Source organism: Equus przewalskii, chromosome 14, assembly GCF_037783145.1.
Source record: "Equus przewalskii isolate Varuska chromosome 14, EquPr2, whole genome shotgun sequence".
Taxonomy (NCBI): Eukaryota; Metazoa; Chordata; class Mammalia; order Perissodactyla; family Equidae; genus Equus; species Equus przewalskii.
In genome coordinates, this window is record NC_091844.1 from 36,874,147 (window position 1) to 36,884,473 (window position 10,327).

Below are 10,327 nucleotides of genomic sequence, written 5' to 3' on the forward strand. Positions count from 1 at the left end.
TCCCATATGGCTCGGCCCAGCACTGATCTTTATTTAAAATTTCGATATGCTGTTCATTATGGATTTTTTGCATTAATTTTGACTTTTTAAAAATATGGCATTAAAATATAATTTTTCTTGATTGCTGAATTTTTTTGTGTTCCCTTAAATGTTGCACTGCAGCTAAGCACCTCACTATAGTCCTGGCCCTGTTAACCGCAGTAGCCCAAAGCTGACCTTTGCCCTACAGATTGCTTCCTGGATCACTGTGGTCAGACTTGTATCTTCATTCAAATCCTACCTAAACTTCAACAGTCCTCTCAGCGCAGTGACTGAGGAGCCACTTTCCCTCGGGAAACTCGTTTCTGCATTGCATCCTCCTTACTCAAAGCCGTAAACCCTGGAAGCAGCTCCTGTCATTCTCTATTTTTCGTGTGTAAAGCTCTTCAGAGAATACCAGCAGTTGTCCCTCAGCCTTTGGCTAGATGGAGTGTACAAATGTAATTCTCTTAATCTCTTGCAAGGCCCTACTCATTCATAAAATGCACTCGGCCTGGTCCAGCGTGCTGGTGGAGCCACATCCTGATGGAGCAGGTAACGGGAAGAAAGAGGGACACCAACAATGCAAGAACAGCTGACACCCAACTCCTTCCAAGCCCCTCGGACTGTCCCCCTTCCTCCTCCAGATGCTTCTGTGGGAGAAGGGGCATCACAGTAACTCCTTCCCATTTCCCCAGCTGATGCTCTCCCCACCGCCAGGTGCTCACAGCTGGGAAAGAGGAGCGGGCAGTCATCTCCTTTGTAAAGAGCCGCAGAAGGAATAGAACTTCCCACACACTGACTCCTGAGACTTTCAGTGCCCTGGACTCCAGCACACAGTTCCAACCCCTTTGCTGACTTAGCAGGTTGGGGAGAGGAAGTGACTTTGATCTAGCAATTTAAGCTCTCCTTGCCTCGGTTTTCCCATAAGGAGAACATTGACTCCCTCGTGCAGGCAGGGGACAGACTCAGTGACCTCTCACAGTCTCCTCCAACCACAGGATTCCACTGGGCTATTATTAGAATCGTCTGGACAGAGCTGCCCTGTGACACGAGGCTTCTGGGCATGCAGAACCAAATGAAAATGTTTACGAGTGCTCTGGCGCACCAAACCATCTCTGACTGTCTTTCTGTCAACTTTACTAGGGCTGTTTCTCTGAGCATTTCCTTCCGGTTAATGTTTATGCTTATTTTCCTCAGTCTGTTCATTTCTTTAGCTTTTCTCTCATGTTTTCCATCTTAACTAGGTTCCACTTACAAGAAGGCAGGGAAGTCTCATTCCTGCGGGCACCCACCCCCATGCCCGGGAGGGGGAGTGAGCAGGGGAGAGCGCGGACTTCGCCATCAGGCAGATCTGGTTGGATCTTAGCTCTGTTCTTTGCTAGCTGAATGGGCAACTGGACAAATTGCCTAACCGGTCTTTGGGCCCCAGATTCCGCTTCACAGAATATTGTGAAGATTATACGCGTGTGTTTAACATCGAGCAAAGAGTAAAAAGATATTAGCTGTGGAGTGCATAAATGAGCTTTTGGGTGATAAAAAAAATAGCCACCCAAGAAATGAGTGTGTTCCTGTTGCACATATTCAAATAACACAGAAGTATATAGAATAGAAAATGGAAGAGCCGTTTCACTGACTGCCCCAGCGCCCTCCCCTCCTCAGCGTTAATAAGAGTTCTTTCTTGGTCTCTCTTCATTTTTGGGGAAGGAGTTAACTATCTGATATGTGAGTATATTCTTATTGGAAAGATCCAAACGTTCAGAAGCATACCACCTCCCCAAATTGGAAGAAGTTCCTCGTCATCACCTTTTTCACTCTTACTCCTGCCTCTGGAGGTGACCACTCTTGATAGAAATTCTTCTCATCTCTATTCTATTAATTTGCATATATAATATATATACACACACATACATACACATATGCATTTATACATATTTTTTAAAATGCCTCTTTTAAAACATATTTTTATATTGCAGAATTAAACTATATTTGTTATTCTGAAACTGTTTTTCTCACTTACCATATGTTTTAGACATCTTTCCAGGCCAGTGCACATAAAGCCATCAAATTATTTTTAATGGCAATATAGTATTCCATAATAGTGTATGTATTCCAACTTACTTATTTCCTATTGGTAGACATTTAGGGTCTTTTAAATTTTTCACTATCATATAAATAAATACTTTTAACCTCTGCAGGCCGAAGACCAAGAAACGGCTTTGCCATCATACATGTTGGCAGCTGTCCCCAGTGCAGCCTGGAGACCATCACCCTGCTGTGCTGTCAGGGAAGCACTTTTGTGGGTCTGAGCGAGGACCCGTGTGAGCCCTGAGGTCACTCAGATCCTTGCACCACCACACCGAAAGCCATGCTGCTGGCTGTCATCAAAGTCCAGTTCCTTGAAGGCCACATGAAAGGGCTGGAACCCAGACAATCAAAGTGCTCTACAACCAGAAAATAGAAAGAGGGAAGATGCCTCAAGGAGGGTGGCCTCCAACTGGGTTTGCTTCCTTGAGAGACTGGCCCAGGAACTGTAAGTCATAGACAATTTGTACTTCTCAAGTATTCGAAGATTTTAAATGTGACGAAATGTAGATTTTAAGTGTGAGTCCAGGTGCACACACTACAAATCCCAAAAAGGAACATCGCTTGAGTGAAATGCTGACATTGACAGCAGATGGTAGAGCTGTGTGATCAGCCTGTGTCTGCACACTGTGGGTCCTCCAGAAAGATGTGCTGAATGAATGGAGCTAGAAGTGGAGGACGATGAGACAGTGAGAAGGCCTGAGTAGAACAAAGATGGTCTGGCCGAGGGCATTATGGGTTCAGACAGGCTCTGACAGATCAGCATTTTCCCTCACATCAACTCCCTCCCCTGGAGAGCCCTGGGATCAGGCTCTGACATGAGGGCAGGAGTTGTCCTCAGAGTGACGTAGGCATTCTCCACACGCAAGGAGATGGCAAGAGCTGCTGGACACAGGAGAGGTAGCCCAGGCGACCACAGTCATGTGGAAATGTCACGTGCTGCAAACATATCAAGAAAGCCATAAGGATGCCCCAGGAAGTTCCAGGAAACCACAAGGAAGATGATACACTTGAAAGGTGTAACTGAAGAGACTTTAAGGAAGGGATTACTTCTAGAGGTGGGCAGAGTTAAAAGAACCACAAAGGAGGAGGCACCTGGGAGTAGCAAGGGTGGGAAGCCATTATCACCTGTAAGCCTAAAGGAGGTGAGGGGAGAAAATGGTTTTACTGGAGCCCAATCAGAGCCTCAGAAGAAGGGCAGCCTCATGAGAACTATGGCCACAGAGCACCCCAGCCACTACCCCGACCTCAGTCAATCAGGAGGAGGGCGGGGAATAAATATCCAGATCGTCCCCTCCTCCCATCCTCTGATCCCCTGCAGACTGCAGTGAATCCCAATGGCCACACGCACTGGAAACAGAAGAGGTCACAAAAGGGTGGAGGATGGACCTGGGGCTGGGTGGTGCGGGAGGCAAACAAAAAAGATTCAACATGCCCACTAACATGGGGTTTCAGAGGAAGGAATGAATAGGAGCAGCCGGAGCTCAGGTGGGATCTGGCTGAGTTATCCCAAGTGAGTCCCTGAATCTCCTGGCTACACTGCCAGCTCCATGATGCCCACTGGTTTGCACGGACTGGCCTTGGGAAAGGAGCCAAACAAATCTCCAGGATACAAGCCCTCAAACTGTTTGCAGGGATGGTAGACCACTTCCAATTCCATCTAGAATGTGAGAAAGTTCAGGTCACCCAAGAAAGCCCTGCATTAATGTCCCTGGCACTTTCCTACCAGGGGGTGAGGGTGAGTTTGTGAAGTACCAAGGAATGAGGAACACAGTGGCAAAGAAACTAAAACCTCTGAACACAAGCTTGGCCTTGACCTTTTGAGGTCATTACTCGGACCACTGCAAATGTCAGAGAAGGAGTATTTTGGGCACTGGGGATAGAAGGAGGCCTTGCTTCTCCTCGGGAACAAAGGTTTGCCAAGCAGAAAGATGGAGCACACCACCAACTCCAGGAAGACATATTTTTCTCAGGGGAATGGCGAGCAAAATTTGTCTATAATCCATAGCAGAGAATGGAATGATTAAGTATCCTAAAAATTTGTTATTGGCCAGTAGACCAGTGGATCTTGACCCATGTTCTGTGATGTCCATTCATAGGTTTGTCACCAAATTTTGATTCATGTGTACAATTTATTTGTGCTAAAACTCAGGATGCACATTACTAGAGTGCTATTTGGTAAATAAAACATTTTTTCAAGGAAATTTTCTAATCTCATGTCGAGTTGAGTGCAATTCATTGTAAGTAAGAGGTATAAGGTATGATATAACAGCAACCTAGAATCAAACAAAATTTGTGGATTTACTAAAATGTGGGAGAACAACCCAGGCTAGAATAACATAGTGGTTCAAGGCTCAGGCTCTGGAGTCGGGCTCCCTGCGTTCAAATCCTGGCTCTTCCTAGTTATGGGATCAGAGGTAAATTTCCTCATGTTCAAAATAGGGGTAATACTACCCACCCCATAGATTGTCAGGAAGACTGTAATATTTTTAACGTGCTTAGAACTTTGCTGGCACAGAAACATTAGCATTATCCCTAGATTGTACTATTCACTCAGGAAATATATACTGAGTATCTACTGTGTTTCAGGCATTGTCTAGGCACCGGGGATAAGTGGTATGAAAAAAAGACACCACTTCCCTCATAGACAAGGGGAGAAAACATTAGCTAATAATTACACAAACAGATACAAAATTGAAATTGCCATGAGTGGCAGTACTTGCAGCCAACAAGAGCTGGTAATGACTGCTGGGGGGTTGGCCTTCTTGAGGAAGTGACCTTACGTGCTATCTGATGCATTCGCCTGGCAAAGTTTCACTGGGTAAAGATGGGAGGACTAAGACCAAACATGTTTCTTATTATAAAGTACAATATCACAGGCAGGTAAAGGCTAGGGGCAGAGACATCCTTGACAGGGTTTTAGATTCTGTGGAAAAGGTGGCAGATGGCCTGGACAAAGATTGTAGTGGAAACAGAATAAATGGGACACAGCATTTTCCCTTCTTGGAAGGACCTCTGAAAGGAGAAGGCCTATGTACCCCACTGCCTGGCATGGGCCACATCCCTAGAAATGTAGGTAAGACCAGGGCGAACCCATCAACAACATCTTCTCAGCACCCCTGGGTTCCGAGCAGGCATCAGAGGAAATGCAAAGAGAAGTGTGTGTTCTTCTTTGGATTAAGTCTGTTTTCCCTCTTGGAGCATTCCCCAGGAGCAGGTGTGCTCTTCATGGTGCTGTGGGCAGCAGGTGTGAGGCTGCTGATGCCGTGTTGGACGGCCCCACCTCCTCCAGCCCTGAGTGGCTGTGAGATAAAAGCCTCTAAACCAAGAGTGGAGCCTGTATCACAGCTGATTCATTTCGTGTGCTTCCAGGTCCCAGCTAAACCTACGCAGAACGGGGTGTGGCAGACAGGAGACAGCTTTCAGGTTAGAGGTAAACAGGGCCAGAATCAATGAGGAAATTGATAACGGGGGCGGGGGGCTGGGTATAGCAATTCCACCCCATCCCGTCGCCAGATGAAGATCCGCTCTGAGAGGGAGACATGGGGCGTCATATAACTGCATGTAAACCAGTTAGCAGAGTGTCTGGCATTTAATAGATGCTACTTATTATTTTCTCCTATGCATATAACTGAATAATTTCACCTCATTTAAGATCTTCGGTAAATGCTTTTGGTGTTAATGTTTGGGGGACACATCTTACCTAGTGGCTGGTTCTTTCTTGGCCCTGAAGCCCACAGCGATGCTGGGGTCTCTTTGCCTTAGAAAAACGTCAGTCAGAGGCCCCTGAATACCATCATTCTCTCACACACGGTCTGGCCTGTGCCTTGGGGTAATCATTTCCTTTCTCTCTCCTCTCTCCTGGGCTCTCAGGGCTGAGGGAACTCGGAGAACCGTCGGACTATGAACAACCAGCCCAAGGGGGCATTGCCACTTCCTGGAGGGGGCTCCTGCCAGGGCTCCCCCAGCTCTTTGCAAGCCCCCCCCCACCCACCCCCCCGCAATGCCCACCCAGGAAAACCATCCCACCCTGGGGCTACACTAGCCTCAGGTGGAAAAAAATTTCAAGAGTCTAAGGTTAGCAGATGAAATAATAATAAGAATCTACCATATACTGAATGTTACTGTGCCTCAGTTCAGTTCAAACACCACATCTTACAGGAGCCCTCTGAGGTGGGTACTGTTATAAGCCCCACTTCACTAATAAAGAAACTGAGGCTCAAAGAGGTTAAGTACCTGGTAAGTGACTAGAGTGGGAATCTGACATAAGCAGTCAGACTCCAGAGCTCATGCTGTCAACATCTTTATCCTGCCTTCCCAAGAGACCACTGAGGCCCTTTGGTTCTTCCCAGCTCTCCGCCTTTTCCTGCTCCTAAGCAGCTGAGTGCACCTTGGTAGCTGGGGACTGCAGGGTATCAAACAGGAGATTGCATACCTCTCACCTCCTACCGTGCCTGGTGCTTAGTAGGCACTCAACACACGCAAGACTCTCCCACCCCCTTTGCTTCTCAGCACCAGGGCTTCACTCTGGGGGACAGTTAAGATGCCACCTTTCACCCATGTCTTCTTTGACTGAACTTGTGGCTGTTGATTGGAGGTGGGTAAAGAAGTACCCACCTATCCATTCATCTAGCAATACTGATAGAGCACGTACCCCCTGCCAGGCTCAGTGCCAGGCTGGAAGTAAAGACACGAACCAGACCCCTCTCTTCTTGGAGCTGACAATCTGATCAGGGGTGTGAGACAAGCAAATGGCTCATTTCCACAGAGGATGATGAAGGTCGGTACCTGGGTTGGGCAGGGTGGTGCACAGGAGGAGCAGAGTGGTCCAAGAAGGCTTCCTAGAGACAGTGCCTGAGCTGTACTCTGGTGGAAAAGTGAGAAAGAGCAGGACATTCCAGGTAGAGAGAGCAGCATATGGAAACACGCAGTGATGAAATAAACTAGAATAAACAGGAAGCTATGAAAAAAAAGAAGAACAATGAACGGCTCGACCACTGCTTCTCAACAAGGGTGATTTTGTCCCCCAGGGGACATTTGTTAACATCTGGAAACATTTTTTTTTGCTTACCACAACTGTACATGTGTGTGTGCCCACTACTGGCATCTAAGGGGTGGAGGCCAGGGATGTTGCTAAATATCTTACAATGCACGGGACAGCCCTCCACAACGAAGAATTGTATCTGGCCCGAGATGTCAGCAGTGCCAGGGTTGAGAAACCCTGGACTAGATCAAGAAATATAAAAACATACTGCAGTACTTTGATAATCGAAAACTTCGTAGTACTAGCACATGAATAGATGGAGACTAATGGAACAGCTTAGGAAGAATATAAATACATTTAGTATATGATAAAGGCAGCATACCAGATCTAGTGACTATTCCATAAGTGGTGTTGAGATTCCTGAGTAGCCAGCCAGAAAAAAATTAAGCTGGAGCCATACTTCACACCAGATACCAGAATAAACTCCAAATGGATTAAACATTTAAATGTAAACAATAAAACCACAAAAGCACCAAGAAAAAACATGAGAGAATTCTTTTATAAATCCTAGAGTGGGAAAATTCTTCCTAACTATGACTCAAAACCCACAAGCTATAAAATAACAATAGATAAATTCACCTAATAAAGTGAAAAAAAAAAAACCTGTTTAAAGATTGTGCATGCCAAGCAAACAAGCAAACCTGTATAAGCAAAGTCAAGACCAAACGAAAACCTGGAAAGAATATATACATCTCAGCAGACTAAGGGCTAATCTCCTTGAATTATAAAGATATACACACAAATCTCTAAAGAAACGATCAATAATAATATGAGCAAAGGATATGAAAAGACAACTCACAGGAACAAAAGAAATACAAATGGCTGCTAAACACATGAAAAGGTGTTCAACCTCCCCCATGATAAGAAAAATACAAGTGAAAGTGCGTAGATGGCTTTTGGGGCCAACCCAGTGGCATAGTGGTTAAGTTCACGCACTCTGCTTCAGCAGCCCAGGGGTTGCAGGTTCAAATCCCAGATACGGACCTACACACTGCTCATCAAGCCATGCTGTGGCAGCATCCCATATATAAAATGGAGGAAGATTGGCACAGATATTAACTCAAGGCCAATCTTCCTCACCAAGAAAAAAAAAGTGCTGAGATGGCTTTTCTTTTTTTAACCTATTAGACTGGCAAAAACCCAAGTTTGAAAAATGCCTGGTTGGCTGTGAGGACACAGACATTCCCATACATCGCTGGTGGGTATGTCAACTAGTACAGCCCCTATAATGGCAATTTAGCAATACTGATGCAAATAAACACATGGATCTGCTGACCCAGCAATTCCACTTCTCAGAGCCTACCCCACAGAGAGGTACATTTGCATGCAGAGGAAGCGGCATATGCATTCAGTTATAAATTACAGTAAAAGATTAGAAACCATTTAAATGCTCATTAATAGAGAACTGGTTAAATAAATTAGGGGTCAGCAATCTCTGCCTCTTTTTGTAAGGCTTGCAGCTAAGAATAGTTTTAACATGTTTAAGTGGTTAAAAAAAATCAAAAGAAGAATCCTATTTCACGACACATGAACACTATATAAAATTCTAACGTCAGCGTCCGTGAGTAAGGTTGCATTGGAACACGGCCACGCTCCTCTGTCAACACAGGGTCCAGGGCTTACGCCCTATACGTGAGAGTCGAGTAGTTTCCACAGACACCGGATGGCCCACAAAACCTAAAATATTTACCACCTGGGCCCTTACAGAAAGTTTGCTGGATTAGAGTATGTCCACGCAATTGAATACCACTGAGCTACAAAAAGCTCTTCATGAACTGCTGCGGAAGGGTTTCTAGTGTATTATTACCAAATTTTTTTTTTTTTTAAAGATTTTATTATTTCCTTTTTCTCCCCAAAGCCCCCTGGTACATAGTTGTATATTCTTCGTTGTGGGTTCTTCTAGTTGTGGCATGTGGGACGCTGCCTCAGCGTGGTCTGATGAGCAGTGTCATGTCCGCGCCCAGGATTCGAACCAGCGAAACACTGGGCCGCCTGCAGTGGAGCGCGCGAACTCAACCACTCGGCCACGGGGCCAGCCCCTATTACCAAATTTTTAAAAAGCACATGTAGAAAGCACGAATGGCATGTTATCATTTGAGTAAAAAAGGGAGGATATAGTTGTGAAAAAAGAAAAAGAAAGTGTGAATTGTGTGAGATCATTTGCGTCAAAAAAGGGAGAAACACGCATAAAAATTATCCAGAAGGAAATACAAGAAATTAGTAAACAGTGGTCGAGGGAGTAGGATATTGTGTGTGTGTGTGTGTGTGTGTGTGTATAAACGTGTTATCTACTCAAAAAAGTAAATTAAAAATCATTTTAGGCACCGGCCCCATGGCCAAGTGGTTAGGTTCGCGCACTCCATTTCGGCGGCCCAGGGTTTCGCTGGTTCGGATCCTGGGCATGGACATGGCACTGCTCATCAAGCCATGCTGAGGCGGCATCCCACATGCCACAACTAGAAGGACCCACAACTAAAAATATGCAACTATGTAGTGGGGGGCTTTGGAGAGAAGAAGAAGAAGAGAAGAAGATTGGTAACAGATGTTAGCTCAGGTGCCAATCTTTAAAAAGAAAAAATCATTAAAAAAAAATTGTGCTGGGTTAGAACGTGGATTTCAGCTGCTGCAAGGCACTGGGCCTCGCTGGAACAGTGCTGTGAGCGGGGCTTGAGGAGTGACAAGCTTAGGGAAGCCCGTGGGGCCTGATCAGAAAAGGCCTGTCTGAGGGGCCAGGGAGTTCGCACAGCCACCTATCAACAAGATCAACCTGTGCTTTAAAAAATGAAATTCTGAAAAGCAGGAAAGAGTGGATGGAAGAGGCCTGGGCGGGTAGGGAGAGAAGGGGTGGACCGGAGGGTGGGGATCACTAGCTGCCTCTAGGGGAGGACCTGGAGGCTGAGGACCAGGGATGGAATGGGGGCTTAACTTTTTACTCTAAATCTTCCTGTTGGATTTTTGCATGTGCATTCATTTCCTATAAAAATAGCTTTGTTTATTTTTGAAAGAAAAGCCCTTTAGGCCAGGTATGAGAGGGCCTGCACTGCGGGGCCGTGGCAGTGGTGGTGGCTGGGGAGGAAGAGGGAAAGTCAGGAGCAGAGCTGCCAGGACTCACTGGAAGTGTGGGGATGGGCCTGGAACTGCACCCACACCTCTGAGGACCTGGGGAGCAGAGCCTTGTGC